The 17,083-nt window shown below is 41.4% G+C and overlaps 1 protein-coding gene across 1 annotated transcript in view; it reads left to right on the plus strand.

The window, feature by feature from the left end:
* The window catches only part of chst8 (carbohydrate (N-acetylgalactosamine 4-0) sulfotransferase 8), a 96,414-nt gene that overhangs the window by 20,668 nt on the left and 58,663 nt on the right, over nucleotides 1–17,083 (plus strand). The gene's annotated exons all lie outside the window — the stretch shown is intronic.

The raw sequence follows: 17,083 nt of genomic DNA on the forward strand, positions 1-17,083 counted from the left end.
ACTTCCAGCGAGTTTGTTCCATTTATTGGATCCCTCTCTCTGGAAAGCATCTATTGTGTTTGAGGCCTGGAGTTATTGCAGCCATTTGTTTGCTGCGGTGCGGCTTTATCAAGGAGCAGCTACAGTAGAAAGTGTTTTCTGAAACCGGCGGGCTGCTTCAGTCCTTGTCTCCACTCCGTTAGAGGTTTGACGTGATTAATACTGTCAGCGACCGCATTAATGAAACACTATTTTTAAACCGCGGACAAAAGAGAGCTTTCTTTTGAGTAAAAATAAACCAAGAGCTGAAGATGAGAGTGGACTGAGGAAGGAATGGAGAGGGTTTGTATTTTAACGTGATTATTTTCCCGACGTTTGCAGTAATTCCTCAGCATATGCTTTGCTGTGTGTGTAGTTCAATGCGGCACTTTTCAGATGCGTTTGATTGATTCCCTGTGGTTAATGTTATGGAAATAACATATGGAAATACAACATGTAGGGATATTGTACATGTGGTATGTGTCGGTATGTGTACAGAAATGAGAGTCATGAGAGATGTCTGTGTATTAAATTTCTTGGCAATTCAACCGATTCTGCTTTTGATCCAAGCTGTCTGGCGTGGAAGCACAGAGTGTAAAGAGTGTGTTCTGAGGCTTCATCCAGGGGAAAGAAATTAAGGAAAATTGACTATTTACTATTATTATTATTATTACCCCGCAGTCTTGGTTTTCTCTAGCCATTTAAAAAAAATCAGAAATGATGTGTGATCGGTGAAAAGTGAAAGTGTGTGTGTGTGTGTGTCACTTCATATCCTGCTTCACCGCTCCTCAATATTGCAGCCCTGGTCAGTCACAAGTTGCCCTTATTATGATATCTGAAGGTGCTGAGACGCGAATCACATGCTAATACAAGCCTTTTTGACTAAAATACGTGAGCCCACATGTTCGTTTATCAGTTTCCATAAATATAATAATTAGAGTCTATAAGTCTGATGTCACCAAATGGATGGCCTCATTATTTTTGACAGGCCATGCATTTTAAGGGTTCATTTCAGGTCAGCCAAAATACAAGGGGCACACACACACACACACACACACACACACACACACACACACACACACACACACACACACACACACACACACACACACACACACACACACACACACACACAGATTGAGTGTGACCGCCTTCAGTCGCGGCTTTGAGATCAACAAGCTTAACACAGTATTAATGTGATTCATTCTTCTCATTCAAACACGTCAGACACGACAGTCACCTTTGAACAGATTCCAGGCGTGGTCTTTACCTCAGCATGACCTCAGTGAACTGTGAGCCTGAATACTCTCTGTTATTCGTATATATTTTTATTGAAGAAAGCATTTTGACATGACAATGGGCGGACAGATATTTTGGAGATTGGTAATTAATACAGAAAGAGAGGGAAAATGAGAAAGCGGAAAGAAATATTGACTGGGACCTATAGAATGTGATAAACTGTACATGCGGACAAAATGTATAAGGGAATGTGGGGACGGTGACTTGGGCTAACCTGTACGGGCGAGTTGTTTATTGTAGTGTTGTTGGAGACCTCTTACACTCGTATCGTCTTAAGCTTCGGCTGGTTTTGTGCCGCATGCCTGCATGGTTTGCTGTGCAGCCGCCCGTTCATGCGCGTTATTCTATGGCCTATTTACCGTCAGTGCTACGGTTAAAAACAGCTGTACTGTCAGTGGGAAATCATTTGTCATCGTTTTGTTTGACAATTATAAGGCTGTGAAAGCAAAACCAGTGAAGTACGATCAATATGACAAATAGAAAACATATCCACATTTATTAACACTTTCATGTGACTGAAGCCTGCAGACAGTGTAAAATATTATTTTCATAAACTAAACCGAATTGTGCATTACATGTTGAAAAGATAGAAATGGACATTTGTGTGTGTGTAATCAGTTTAAGTGTCCACTTGTGTGCTTGTTGTGTGCGGTGCTGGTGAAGCAAACTTGCAGCCCCATTCCCCCGATTCCATACGCTATTTCAATGCATTTACTGGCCTTTGTTGAAGCTATAGAGTTGATGGATGCCGTCACAATGTCTAACAGGAAGGTGACAGGATGATGTCATTTTGAGATCCTTCCTGTCATTCAATCATCCCTGAAGAGTTCTCCACAGTATGAAAGTGTCACAGTCCCGAAACCTCCCGCCAATATAACACTGCGGCTGTGTGGTGGCGATCGTGCTGACATTGCACACACTTCTGCAAATAGGTGAGGTGAAGATATCCGACGGAAAGAGATCACGGCGAGTGCGAGATAAGATAAGGCTCCATTCTGAAATCGTATAAGAGGAAATGGCCATGTGTCGCTCGGGTAGATACTGCCACTAGGTGTGATTTAATGAAGCATCTATGCTGTGATGTGTTAAATATCTCTAAATTATTTGCATCTGTCCAGGATTAGGGAGTCGAATTAAGATTAAGATTACGATTACGATTAAGTTTATTTATCATGTTGCATGCAATTCACGCACAATGTTGGTTAAATTGAAAATAAACAAGTTTGTGAATAGAATATAGAATTCAGCTTTATTGTCATTGTACGCTGCACAATACGGAGAAGCAGTAGGATATAAAAGACTTCAAAATATAAAGCATTCTAAAGGTAAAAGATAGAATCAGTGAAAATGTGAACCATAACTATCACCGTTATACAGTCCAGAGTTTGGCCCGAGCTGCAGCTGGCTCCTCCGGATCCTCTCCATCTTCCCGGATTTTTATTCTACTGTGACTGACAGATGATCGTGCCGCCGTTCATAATCTCCTGGGTCACACTTCTCACTGAATATGAGTCACCTATGATATACAGTATATAAACCCGGTGAAGCGAGGGGAAATAGCTATTTTAAAAATCATATTTGCTTAATGAGCCCTGCACTTCCCTCTGCAGCACCGGGGAGCACGTTGGAATAAATGCATACTTTGAGTGCTCCTGTTATTTAGGAAAGTTCCCTGTTTTCGGCCCATGGCGCCTCCTGTTATGGAGGTCTTTAGGGGCCAAGACCGAGCTATAGGGACGTAGTCATTATGAAGAGTCTTCCTCAGCAGCAGGGCGGGTCAGCGGTTGAGATTAACATTTTAATGAGAGGCAAACGAGGCAACCGCAGCAGCGGGATGACCTATCAGGTGACAGGCTATGTAAATGATTCATTATCTGGGATGCATTGGGATCGTTCGCTTGTTAAAAAGAATGAGGAGCCTGTCAGAATACACTGCCAGTATTGATAGTATCTGTGTGTATCACTGTAATCCCCCAGTCATCCAGTAAATGGAATGTGATGATAATTAAGTGGGAATTAATGAGATTTCCAGAGGTAATGTTTAAGAACAATGTCCAGTGAAAGCCGCTATTAAAGCGCACGGCTGAGCCATAGACGATCACCGGGGTGGAAAGAGATGGATTTTCATTGTTTTATTGTAATTTCTTTCCTAATGAAATAATCATGTCAAACTTGGCAACACCCTCTAATCAGAGGTTTGCAAACGAAAGAAACACTCCTCTAGATTAGGTAAGCAAACTCTGTCAAAGTATGAATGAATGAATTTGACCTTAATAGATAGCATGCCAGATTATGACCACATTTGAATTTTTAATATCATTCGATCTTCTCCCTGAATCTAAAATGGACCACCATTAAAGTAAAAATGGATTTGATGGTGTTTCAAAATTTGTGGTAATGAGCATATTGAATATTACCCAGCTTCTGCCTTTAATGATTTAATTAATCAATTTGTAAATTAGTAATGCCTTCGTTTGAACTCTTCCCTGTGGAGAATCAAACCCAGAGCTGCATAGAGAGTGAATGAGCAGCATTCTGCAGAGCCCAGCAGTAGCTGACAGTCACTCCATTGAAGCACAACCTTCCCGCCGTCTCTCAGGAATGATATCAGATGAGATATTATTCTCAGAGATGTAGGTGAAATAGAAATGCAAAGAAAAATATTGCTCCTTAGGTAAAGGGAATTTGAACATGCTGTATCCCCCATGTGTGGCCCTGTGGTGCTAAAAGCTGCAACGCAATTCAACTGAGCTGGCAAGGCAATGAGAAGTCATTTGTAAGAAAGACTAGACTTTGTTATTTTATGAGAAGAGCTTACACGCCACTCTTATCTTCTATTCAAACTTCTGAGAAATCTGCAATAACGTGGAACCAGAAAAAGGACCTCACAGGCAATTTATACTGTGTCACATCCACCAAAAGCAGCATCTATTTTGAGAACGCTGCAGTTAAAATTTGAATGAGTGTCCCGTGTTTGTTTCATTGTGCCAACACCAGCCGGTGTAAGTAAAAGATGGTGAACGGCTCCTTATCCAATGTGTGATTTTGCATTCATCTCCAGAGTTCATCTATGGGGTAAATTGAGACAGGGTCCTTGTCGCAGAATGTTAATGGTATTATAACGTGTCAGCGCTGAGTCTCATTGGCTTAACCTGCTGCAATGAGATCTGGAAACGCAGCTTATCAGTGACCCCAACAGGTTTGCACACCTGATCTAGTTTTCCCGCACTGGAGAGGTTGAGTCAGGGTGAATGGGAGGAGTGTAATTTCAGGACCAGGTTGACTGTATTAGAGAGAGTAAGATGGGGTGCACTCAGGCCCGAGAGGAGGGAAAGCATTGCCGGAGCCCCGTGGCAAGGGCATTTTACTGAAATTGGTTCCACGCCGTGAAATCTGTGATTTGACATGTCATTTTGAGGATAGATTTTTAACAATTTATTAAATTCAAGTCCAAAACCTGCTTTTGACATTTATAACTGTGGAAAACATTCTGAATTGTCCGGTGTGAGCCTAATGCTACCCTCAGCAGCAAGGATGTTTTTCCATTAAGTCTGTGCACCGCTTGGTACTAATCTAGAGTATATACCGTACTTCTATAACGCCAGCGCTCTGTGATGAAGAGTCTATAAGTCTCTCTATTTTAGGTATGTACTAATGAAAGAACCTAGCGCTGTTTCCAAGGTGCTAAATTACAAGAATATCACAGTCCAAGGTCTACATGCAGCACACATGTATCATGTTGAGTCAATTATGTCCTTGTGCAGTCACAAACAACTCATACAACACAAGGCCAGTTTAACAAAACCTTGAACAAAGCTCTGGCTTGTTGTGTTTTCATGCAATTACCACCCAGGGACTGTGCTTACTGTTTTCATGGCATCCAAAACATTGCCTGGCCTTTGCTTTCTTAATTACTCTAATTATCCCACTGATTCGCTTAGCAGCTTCAATTCTGATTGCTTCCTGCAAGAAAGATACGCACAGTGGGGAACAAACCAACTTTAAACACTCAAGGCTTAACACAGCAAAAGACACATAAGGAGCTCTCGATGTATCTAGTGAGAATATATGCTCTGTGTGGGAAAATACTGCGTGAGATACAGAGGGGGGAATCACACATTTCTATCTTCTTCTTGGTTATTTATAGTTAATGCATAGTTTGTGCATCTTTTATGCCATAAAAGTACCGAATGTGTAAATTGGTCTAATCTGTTATTGGTACATCAATATGAGATCGTTCTGGTTTATGCAGATGCTGGAGCAGGTGAATGAAATAATTTATGTCGTAAATATCGATGTAGTCACTGCTTAGTTTACAACAAAGAACAACCTACAAATTTGGACAGAACAGGAAATTAAATGTCAATAATTCCTGTGACGTTAACAGAAATGCTGCATTGTATTGTTAGCTCTCTGGGCCTTTGTTTCAGCTTCCCCTTCATTATGAGTACAAGCAGACGAATATAATAAACTATTATTTTCATTTATACTATTTATCGCTTATAAGGAAGTTTGTAAATTCCCTATCTTGCAGCAGAATATACTGCAGGTGATTTATTACAGTATTGACACCTGTCTCAAATGTAGTGTATGTTTTTTTTTAAATAGGCTCAATAATGTGACGACACTATAATGAATAATTGACATTGAGTCGAGTTGTTGACACTTTGCCTGACTTGGCAGTGTAAAAAATCAATGTAGTGTAAAATAACTCAAACATACCTCAAACTACCAGACATAAACTCACACTCATCACAATAATTTGGAGGAAAAACTATCTCAAAAGCTGTGCACATCACAATAAATGCTTGCATTTTCACAAGTTAATGAAGTCGCAGCTCTGCTGAAATCCCCTGTTAATTGTGCTTCACTGTAACACGAGATCACACTGGTCACCGAGGAAACTAGACTGGTGTTTGCCAAATCTTCAAATTAACTCGAACATTTTTACCGTGCCATGAAAGTGCACTGTAATGTAGCAGATTGGAAAACAAAACAAGAAAGGTGTCTTTTTCAAATGAAAGTATACACTGTGGTCGTATTTCATTTAATGGCTGATGTCAACAGATGTTGGATTATGAGGTTGTTCTGGCTCTCTCATTTTCTCTGGCTTTGTTTCCTGTTTAGCAATCAGAACCGTGCAAATCCCTTGATAAGTAGCTTGGAAGCCTCCTTCTTCCTCAGATGAGATTTATTAACCAAGTAATTTAGAAAATTAAGTAAAAGACAACAGGCAGCTACGTTTGCAGTGAACCAGGAGACTTTCCAAGGGAGGAAGACTTCTGAGCTGCTGATAATGGTTTCCTCCTTAGAGACGATAAAACAGCGTTTTTATCAAAGCCAGCTGTGTTAATGAAGGTTCCAAAAAGTGAGGTGCTATCCCTCTGTAATGGAGACACAATCACTCCATCGTGATAAGATAAAAACCATTTGTGTTATTATGTTGAAATGATCACTTAGGAGTCCGCACTGTGTTATTGCTGGTCAGCACTCTATGAAATTACAGCCAATCCTCTGCTTGGTGCTTCTCATGTCAGTACATGCTGTCAACACCGTGCACTGCTGGATAATCAATGTGCAGGATTTTTAATGGACGCACAGTACATTCACTGGTGCAGAGATGAGTTGACAGCTTATGCAATATTTATATATTCACACACATGGCTGAGAAATCACACAAACTTGTTTGCAGAGCGGATGGATTGCGTCATAAGGCAGATACAGTAGCTGACTATTAATCAAGTACTGTATTAAGGAGCAGTGTTTAAATACCTTTATTCACTTGGTTATTACTTCATTTTCATGTCTGCTCTCTACTTCTCCAATACATGTAAGTGGGAAATATCTCACATTTTAGGTTCTGACAACTGTTTGCTTAACAGATTGAAACTAGGAATCCTCATTTTTCGTTCCAGAATCTCCATTATTTCATACCAATTCCCCAAAATTGGATGGATCAGATACACATACTTCCAATAGGTACCTTTTCTGCAGGCATAGTGAGCCACTATGCAGATATCATCAGGTCAATAGCAGGCTGGGTATATAAAGCTCAGTAGTACAGCTTGTCTCTGTGACAAAAACTCTTCTTTTCCACACAGCTTGTGTCTTCTTCACTCCCTTTGAGAGAAAAACCCCTTGGGCATGAACTCACCAGTGACCTGTTTGTTTGAATAAAGCTTTGTCGTTGTACTTGTTTCTGGTTAACCTGATGAGAGAGAGGGGTGAGAATTTCTGCGTCATCCCGTAACGACATGATCACAGGACTGGAATTCATGCCTGATTGCACTGTGTGTAATACAGCAACTGAAGCGATCCAATTAAAAATGATGCTACCTGTGGCCATGTGGCCTGCATGTTGAGGAGACCTCAGCTTTGGCTCAGGTGAGTGGGCTGCTTAGCGGGGAGGCAGGTGACACAGCAGAAGAGCCTGTGTGCATCTCGCAGGATGATTGCATTATCCAGTCTGCCCACCCACTCTCAGGGAAGGGTGGAGGAACCAGCAGGGCAGATGGGACCAGACTCTGACTCATTTAAATGGGCCTTGGAGTTGCCAGTTGGCGTCTTGCCTGTGAACTGAGGCAGAAAATAACACCTTCTAAATAATGAAATAAGCCCTCATTTAATGAAAGATTCAGACTCCATGTCCTTTTCCCACATTAAACTCAATCTGACGTTTTGGCAGAGGTTTCCCACATAGCGCTGAGTAATACCCTTCTATCTCTCTCTTACCCTCGGTCATTATTCTTTCATTTCAATATTTCAGCTGATTCGCCTTTGTGGTGATTCGGTCTGAATCATTTTAATTTATCTTATAATATAATCATGGAAACTGACACAGAATTGCAGGATTTACATAAGATAAGAGGAAATTGCAGATATAACAGACATGATATGCTGGGTGACCGTTGAGTAAGCATACAGTAAGCAGGACACGTTTGCATTCAAAGCCAAAGATTTGCATCCATCTGGGTAAGAAGGCTGGTAAATAAGATTTATACTGTCAACACTGTGGGGGCTGAAAAACTCATCAAACCATAACTTATCATATTCTTCTAATTAGCCTCTTCTACCGTGCCTTCCAGTGGCCTTCCAGTTAAAAATTACATCTCATTAATATTCAGTCATTACTCAGGAATGCGTGCATTTTCATAATCACAATATGAATAAAAAAACAAAAGACACAAATTCACAGCAGCACAGCCTGGCAGATTCTTTGTTTCTCTACTAAACAGTCTTCTAAATAATGTTTCATGTGCACAGTAACGTTTAACAATCAAAGACACTCAAAGGTCACACTCAGGGGTCTGTGCCTCCTCAGACAGAGCTGGGAAATGCAGCTACCCAGTGTTGTATCTTGTACCTGATGTGTATTGTAAACAGAACAGTAACTTGTTTACTTTGTAAGTCATATAATGCGTCTGAGGCTTAAATGTTATGCCTTTGAAATGATTTGTTCCTGAATAACATCCTGCCTGATATCTTGTTTCAAGAGGAAATCAAATTTAGGAAGTAAGATCGGGCTTTTAAAGATCAATGCTTTAGTGATTTTTTTTTACAGTCAGTTTGCTTAAAAGACTTTAAGATATGACTCCATACAAGTTTAGAGCCAAAATCATAAGGCAGCGGGCTGTGGATCAAACAATATTATCATAAGTTACAAACAGGCCTAATGTTGCATCTCACATTTTTGTCCTATCCGTTTTCATTAAATTGATGATCAGTACATGAATTTTCATCTGAGCTAATATATCAGTGTGTCTGTACTCTGGAAGCAGTGGAGCTCTCATGTTACCTGCATTTTTAAGTACGAACAATACATTTTGGCTTACTCTGGCAAATAGTGATCTGCTTGTAACAGTATTGGAAGAAATGATGGTTTACATGGATGGCGACAAATACAAATACAGCAAATTGCAACTTGCACTGAGCTACATGCCTGATTACCGAGCCCTGTTCCAGGTCCCGGTCTGTCAGAAGCATTGACTGTTCCACCACTGATACATCGCCTTTGCATTTGTGTTCCCAGTGTGAGGTGTGGGTGTCTCAGTCCTCCCTGTTGTGAGGAAGGAGGGCCTGCTGCCTTCTTCCTGTATGTGCAGGTTAGATGATTGCCTCTGCTGGAGTCTGCAGCAGCAGCAGACAGTGGAGCACAGCAGAGAGGCAAATTAAGCTAGACGGCTATTGGGCCTGTGAGGGGAGTCACAGTACTTGCCAAGGTGTGGGTTGGGGGGTCGCTCTGGACTTGCAACCTGTTGATCACAACCACAAGATGCTTTTGTGGACACTCCAGAGGCCCAAGGTTCTTTGAGAAGCCCAGCTGGTGCCAGCACACACTTATACAGATGGAAACTAATACACAAAGAGCCAGGTAGCCATACTGCCTGCTGAAACGGCCTTGTAATTGCGTAGAAAGCCCTGTCTGTAACACTGGTAATGGTGGTAACACTGGAATTTCTGCAAATGACCTTGTTGTTGTCTTCAGAATGTGTAGAAGCTGCTGATGAGCTCATTTGTTTGTCTTCCAGCTGTGGAGAAGAACGGGGCAACTGCTTTCCTTTGGGCTCCATCTGCTTGTTTTGAGATTGGGTAATATCAGGGTGCTGCTCTGCTCTGGATGGGCGGGGCGGTGAGGGTGAGGGGGTTACTGAATGCCTGTTTGCCTCAAGAAAATAAATAAGGAGGCGTAAAGTTATCTCTTAAAATGCTTACAAATGTTGGCTCATTCGTGGTAATATTTAATTGTATTAAATGTGAAAATAACTGCACTGCTGTCTATGTTCACACAATTGGTGTTACTTGTCATATATGTGTCATGTGTCTATTAACATCTTCACCTCATGGCTGCTGCTATTAACGTGGCTGGAATCATATTCAAACTTCAGCTGCTGAGTTTGCTTTTCTACTGCGTATTATTCATTCATGTATCTATACATATATACCATAACCTCATGAATGCTATATCATTAAATGTAGTTTCTTTACTGTCCCAGTTAAGCTGTGGAGTTTCAGCACAACAGGCAGATTTCCAGGGCAATTTATATCTTATTTTTATTTTTATTTTTTCAAAGTACACTGGGTCCTTTTCTTTTTTTTTGTCGTATTTTTTTAATATAGCAAACATTTGACATGACAATGTGCCTACAGTTATAGGACATTTTGGACATTGTTTTATATAAAGCAAGAGGAGGGAAAGGAGAGAGAGCTAGAGAGAAGGGAAGAAGGTTGTATAATTATTATTATTGTTAAGGTAAAATAGACAATATGAAGTAGATTGAAATAGAAACAGCAGGAAGCCACGGCCGCTGAAGGTTGTGAGAACATGGCACAGTAGTGTTGACGGGTCCTCACGTCTAAAATAGTCAGACGTTTAACAGGATAAAATACACTTTTGAAGGGCGCTGAGGATATACATCCGTCCCCAAATCTAAATTTCCATCGGGGGAGTGAGATTTCATGGCGACGATGCGGTGATGATGATGTAATGCAGAGCAGGGGGTTACCTCTTTGCTTCACAATCTCCATCACATATCATTAACTGTTCACCTTCCTTTATACCTTCCCTCTAGCCTTGTTAATATCGATTACATGACATCTGATCTATCTTGGAAAACACAGGCAGCTGTCAGTGGCATTGAATTCCAGATTACATTACTACACCTTCTTCTTGACCTGCTGGGAAGCAAAATCTTTGCAATTCTTGGAGGAGTTAGAATAGGGAGATGACTTCTGAGTCTGAAGTGCAATGCAGGAATGTTATTCTACTCTCTACACCAGTACATGGATTGGTAGCATATGTGCAAGAGCCGTCCTGCTGTGGCTTGTGTGTGACTTTACTGTTACATTTGTAGTTCAGTTGTTTTGTCAACTGCTGGATTTTGCTGTTAATGAGATTTGTGTTATACTTCACTGGTTTTCTTTCGTGCTAGTGAAGAATAAACATACATCTGCATTCAGTGATGTAGGAAGGGAAAATGATTATGTGTATTTCACTGCAGACAGGCATACATACAGCTAGAGTTTTAAAAGGTGATGCCCGCCTGTTCCTAATGTTGGTAGAATTTACAAAAATAATGAGCAACTCGCTCATGCAGGCACAGTCATACACTGTTAAGGCTGCTCTGCCTGTGAGCCTTTATATATTATTGTCAGAGTGAAATTCCACCTGCTGTCCAACATGTTGTGACTGGAAATCCATTTGGCTTGCAGCACGTAGCAGAAGTGAGGAACTACAAACAAAGCAGAAGCCGTACCAGATTCCATCCTCAGTTGAGGTCAGATGTCTTGGGTCTGAGGCGCTTCCCCTTGATTGAATTATTCTGCTATTCAAGCAGAAGCGTTGCTTGGCGCACAAATGTAAAGTGAGAAAATTCAATGTGTAAACCCAGATGAGATGCTAATAGAAAAGAGGAATTGCCTTCAGAGGAAATTCGAGTGGGAGGCGATGCACATCAGACATTTAGAGACGGAGGGCAAAGCTGATGTCTAATGCCATCTCAGCGCCACCGCTCTTAGAAAAGGATGAGACTCTGAATGGAATAATCGCAAAGCCCAATCAGCTTTTATGTAGGCAATCATAGCTGCAATAATCCCCCCACGATCCCAGCAATCCCATTGTTGGCATGCTTGCTCCCACCCAGCAACTGGCCACTGACCAACTTCTTTGCAAAGTGATACGCAGAGCACACACACACACACACACTCTCAGCCTCGCCAACACATATCCTACTACTGCATGTCTCACACTCGCGGTCACACAAGCCTGTGTTAGAACCTCTTCCCCCCCCCCCGGACCCACCCTCTTGCCCGCACAGTGGCCACCTTTAATTAGCCGATGTAAGCAGAGCCATATTCATCTCAAGAAAAGCTGTTACACTCAGTAATTAGCCTGTCAATCACAACCCATTCCCAAGAATCTCCCATTTCCCCCTGCTGCTTATTAATGACATGAAGTGAGTTTATCAATGTGCCATATAGCAGAAAGCAATTCATTACCCTCATCTCCAGGATTCGGTGAAACGCATATCTTGCCCACCTATTTGGCGCTGTGCACACATAGTAGAGATATAGCATGCATGCAGTAATGGGGCTTGTTAGTATGCTAATGTCAATATCAGTTCAGCACACACATACAATCTCTGAGCAACACGCAATAAAATGTGCACATATCACCCTCAGGTAGACAAGCATGATGGGAGAGGCACAGGGAGAATGGTGGCCATAAATCCATAAATCATATTATGCACAACTAACAAGACAAACGCTTATATTCCTTTCTCCATTAACAAACATGAGCCTGGGGATTCACAGCTGTTTACATAGGCAGTAATTCTGAGGTGAATACATACAAAGCAGCTTGGAACACATCGATTTGGAAAATTTTGTCCCAATTCCTTTAATTGCTTTGAGTGCTTTGAGATTTGATTTTACAGATTTCTTATTTTACATATATGTTGATATTAGTAAGTATGATAACAGGTTGGAGTAGTTATTATACAACATACAGATTTGATCAAATCCAATGCTGCTTAATTCGCTTGATTTTGCACTCTGGTTCAATAAACCACAAGTGTAAGTTACACCGACATCCCGGTATACAGTGTCGTCCCTTGATGCTATATATCACGCCACTTTATCTGGTGAACTAAGATATCAGGGCCTCTCACAGAAAGGTGCTAAATAGCTTTCTGTTGCCTTTATCTTGGCAGCTGGGTGATGTCGTCTGTGGGAGGGCTCCCTGGTGAGGCCTTAAGTGAGAGAGAACAGAGAGGTCCTCCACAGTGAGGTGGGAGCTGGGACAAGCCTGAGGACGAGCCAGTGTTCAACAGACAGAGGGGAAGTTGCTGGATGGCAAATTCAGAATACAACTCCAACATGTCCACAAATTGCTAAATTGCTCAAATTACACGTCAAATATTCTTGTAATCTTGCCATAATGTTGTAGTGCGCACAACATACAACTGAGCAAAAGTACACAAATTACACGTGTGTATGTGTGTGTGTGAAAAAAGGAAGAAACGGGGGCAGAAAGTCAAAATCGGTGTTTTACTGCTTAAGTCATTTCCCCTCCTCTCATGCTCTCATTAGCCATTCACCAATGCCATTCATGGGACTGGAACACACATTTTATGAATCACACACATTAGACGATGATATATCTAGGATATTTTGTATGAAGCAACCTTTCCTAATAGGCTTTTTAGAAACATCAACTCATAAGTTCCTTGCTTCAAATGTCCTCTGCCAGTCTGGTAGCAAGTAAGAGAGTCGCTATGGTTACAGGTGCACTGTTTTGTTCACACATAGCTCATTCGAACACCTGCGCAGCATTGTTTGGACTTGCATGTATTTAGTGAAGCGTGAGCACAGCAGGATTTTGTCATCTGTCGCCGGACATTTTGCTAATGAAAAGGAAACAACACGATGTCCTATATTTTAACTGATTCATCACTCTAGTCTACACACTAGACACAGAATAGCTCAGTTCTGTAAAACAACAACTGAAATGTTAAATGAGAAGATATGCAAATTCTCCTTGCAGCTGTGCTTCTCGCCTCACCTTCAACCTGTTCATATTCCCCCATCATCCAACAGGAACACTTTGTCTGATCCCCTGGCATCAACTTTGCAGAAGGCACCCTTTTGCATCTGAATAAAGGCACACAGGGTGGTCAGATGACTCCAATGTTAATCTCCCTGCAGCAATAGTGGTGAGAATGGGTTTGTTCCTGTCAGCTTGGGTCCGTGCGTAAGTCGAATGAGCACTGAGCACTGGGATCCTTCGTGTAGCCTTTGTCCAGCCTGATGCTTGCGGGTGCTTGGTTGTTTGTGTATATGACAAAATAATCATTTATGGGTACGCTGATAATGCTCTGTTAATGTAATGGTGACCAATAGAAACACTGCTTGACATTCAAAAAAGCCAGCTGAGGTGGTTCAGGCCATCTAATCAGGCTGCTCAAGGAGGCTTCCAGGCACATCCACTTGGGAGAAGAGCATGGGCCAGAGCCAGACTACACTGGAGAGATTATATATTCCATCTGGCCTGGGAATGTTTAGGGATCCCCCAAGAAGAGCTATGGAATGTGGCCATGGAAAAGGGACATCTGGGCGACTTAGCTTAGCTCAATGCCCCGGACCCGGATAAGCCCTGGAAAATAGATGAGAGGATGGAGCCATGTAAACGTGACGCAGCTGAATGTGAAGAAACAACATACAGCAAATTATAGCTAACAAGGAAATCTTTAAGCTCCTGCTAAATAGTCCCAAAAACACGGCACCATGTCACACCATTCATGTCCAATCACACGAGTGAGTCCGATTTCTTTCTTTCTGGGAGTAATACATTTGCGAAGCCATGTGGGAAATTACAACAAATTACAGTTTCATCTGTCTACTAATAGTGTATGTTCAGATATCAGTTGTATTACTATAATGGAATTGCAGATATGATCTCTTGTGAATTCAGTGTTGGCAGCTATTACTTCTTATTTAATTTGCATGTCAAATGACTCAGGAGTGCCCCCCCCCCCCCCCCCCCCCCCCCCCCCCCCCCTTCATTTAACAGTCTATTACTGTAACAGCTACAGGGTGGATTTGCATATACGCTGCCCCCCATGATGGCTTGCTAAGATTTGTAGTAAAAAGTAATTACAGCCCCTCACTATTATTACTATACTTATATAAATAACACAGAGGTAAGGAACACATTGAAAAGAATCAGCAGATACTCTCGCAACACTGCTGTGTGTGAGTGTATGTGAAGTTTCTTAGTTGTATTTCTCAGTGCCATATGTATATAAAGAGGTGTGTGTGTGTGTGTGTGTGTGTGTGTGTGTGTGTGTGTGTGTGTGTGTGTGTGTGTGTGTGTATGTACAGTAGGTGTAGTCACAGCTATCAGTCTGTGTGCAGTGTCTTCTCTGTGCCCTGTGTGTTTCAGACGGTCCCCGCATGATGAAATAAAGCCTGCGAACGAGTCACCATGAGGAAATAAATTCATTTTCAAATAGGATTTTCTGCTGGGTGGAATAAACAGGCAGCGCATTATCTCATGATGAAGTTGTAGGGTCGACTTCATGTGAATACTGAAAGCCTTTTCTTCGCAGAGGATTCAAATGCTGGGTGGTGATTAAGTTGTAAATCGAGAGGAGTCGCGATGCGTTCAAACTGCCTGGAGGATAATAGCCTGTTGTTTTTCGGGGGTCAGGGGAAACTAATTATACTATGTCTACTTTTACATTACGACTCACTCTTACTCTCCTTGCTTTCAGCATGTGAAAGGCTGTCTTTAATCTGTTTACGTGGAAAGTGTTGTGCCTGGACACCAATTACGTGTAAAGTGTCAAGTATGATTCATAGCGGGTGTACTCTAATTACTGTATATTACACTATGAAATGAGGGAAAATAACAATTAAATGTATATACCCTCTTTAAAATAGCTTTGTGCCCCTGACATGTGACACTGTGGTGCAGAGACGAGATTATACAAGGCTTGTTTCAGCTAAAACGTGCAGGCATGAATGCGTCTGCAGGACCAACAAGCAGCCAAAGGTTTACAACCGCAGCATGGAGCCCCATTAAAATAACACTGTGAACCCTGCTATAACTCACACTCCTGGAACATCTCCACATTGACCCATTGCTGTTTTGATTGGGCATTTCTGTCAAAAGGTCCGCCGTCACCGCAGGGGAGGTTTATGAGGCACAGCCAGAAGCCTTGTTTATTTTATGACGCACTCTTCAAATAAAAAAAAGAAAAGAAAAAGAAAAAGCAGAAAACACAAGCAATGCCATTAATTCCAATGCATGGCCGTGAAATGTTGTCTTGTTTGTCTGTTGTGGTCGTTGCGTCCTGGTTTGTTGTCAGATCTCTGTCCCTCACCCTTGTTTTGTTTGATACGGCTCATTTAGTTCCAGGCTAATGTCCTCCTTGTTCACTGGACCATGCTTAGTTATTTGTTATTATTAGTCAGTATTGTCCTGTGTCCATATGTGCTACTATGTGTGACATTTTGGATTAGCCACAAGGCTACATCATGCCTCCCTGCAAGAGTCACTCAGTACATTTACATGCAATTTAAAAAACGATTAACAATGAAATTAAAGGCAGTTTATTAAGTTTTACAACATTGTGTAAACAATTTGATTAGATTGAAATCAAATAATATCATAAATGAGTTAAAAGTGTTCGGTTTTGTTGTGTTTCAGAATCAGAAATTCTAGTTGAATCAGGCCTGAGCTGGACACCATGGACACCTTGGGGCGGTGAAACTAGCCAGTCTCCCTTTAACCTTGTACATGGTGGGTGTAACTAACCAGCTGTGTAACTTAACCATAACTTCAAAACTGACACCTGATGTTAACAGTGTAAGGAAGTGCAGGACTAATCAAAAATGAATGTTAGTTCAGGATCTATGGGCTTTGGCAATATCAGCACATGCAGCACAAACCCAGGAAGTTTTCTTTTTTAAATTGGTTTGCTTTCTTTGGATTTAGCTTGAAGCACACAGTCCATAGAGCCCTGATGCTGCACCAAATTGAAAGCAAAAGGCAAATTTCCTTCTATTTTACTTTCTTGCTTTATCTTTCCTGCTGTTAAGGCTGTCAACCATGCTTCTTTCATGAGGGTTTATATTAAGGAGAAAGTCCATGAAGCATCTCCCAAGAGAAAAACACACACTATAGTCTTCATGAGTTAATCTAAGTTATAACAATCTGCTTGAATGAAACATAATTATGCATGAAGAATATAGTGTGCTTGTGAAA

This window comes from Genypterus blacodes, unplaced genomic scaffold (assembly GCF_046128005.1).
Source record: "Genypterus blacodes isolate CSIRO-AG114 ecotype Tasmania unplaced genomic scaffold, CSIRO-AGI_Gbla_v1 ptg000067l_1, whole genome shotgun sequence".
NCBI lineage: Eukaryota > Metazoa > Chordata > Actinopteri > Ophidiiformes > Ophidiidae > Genypterus > Genypterus blacodes.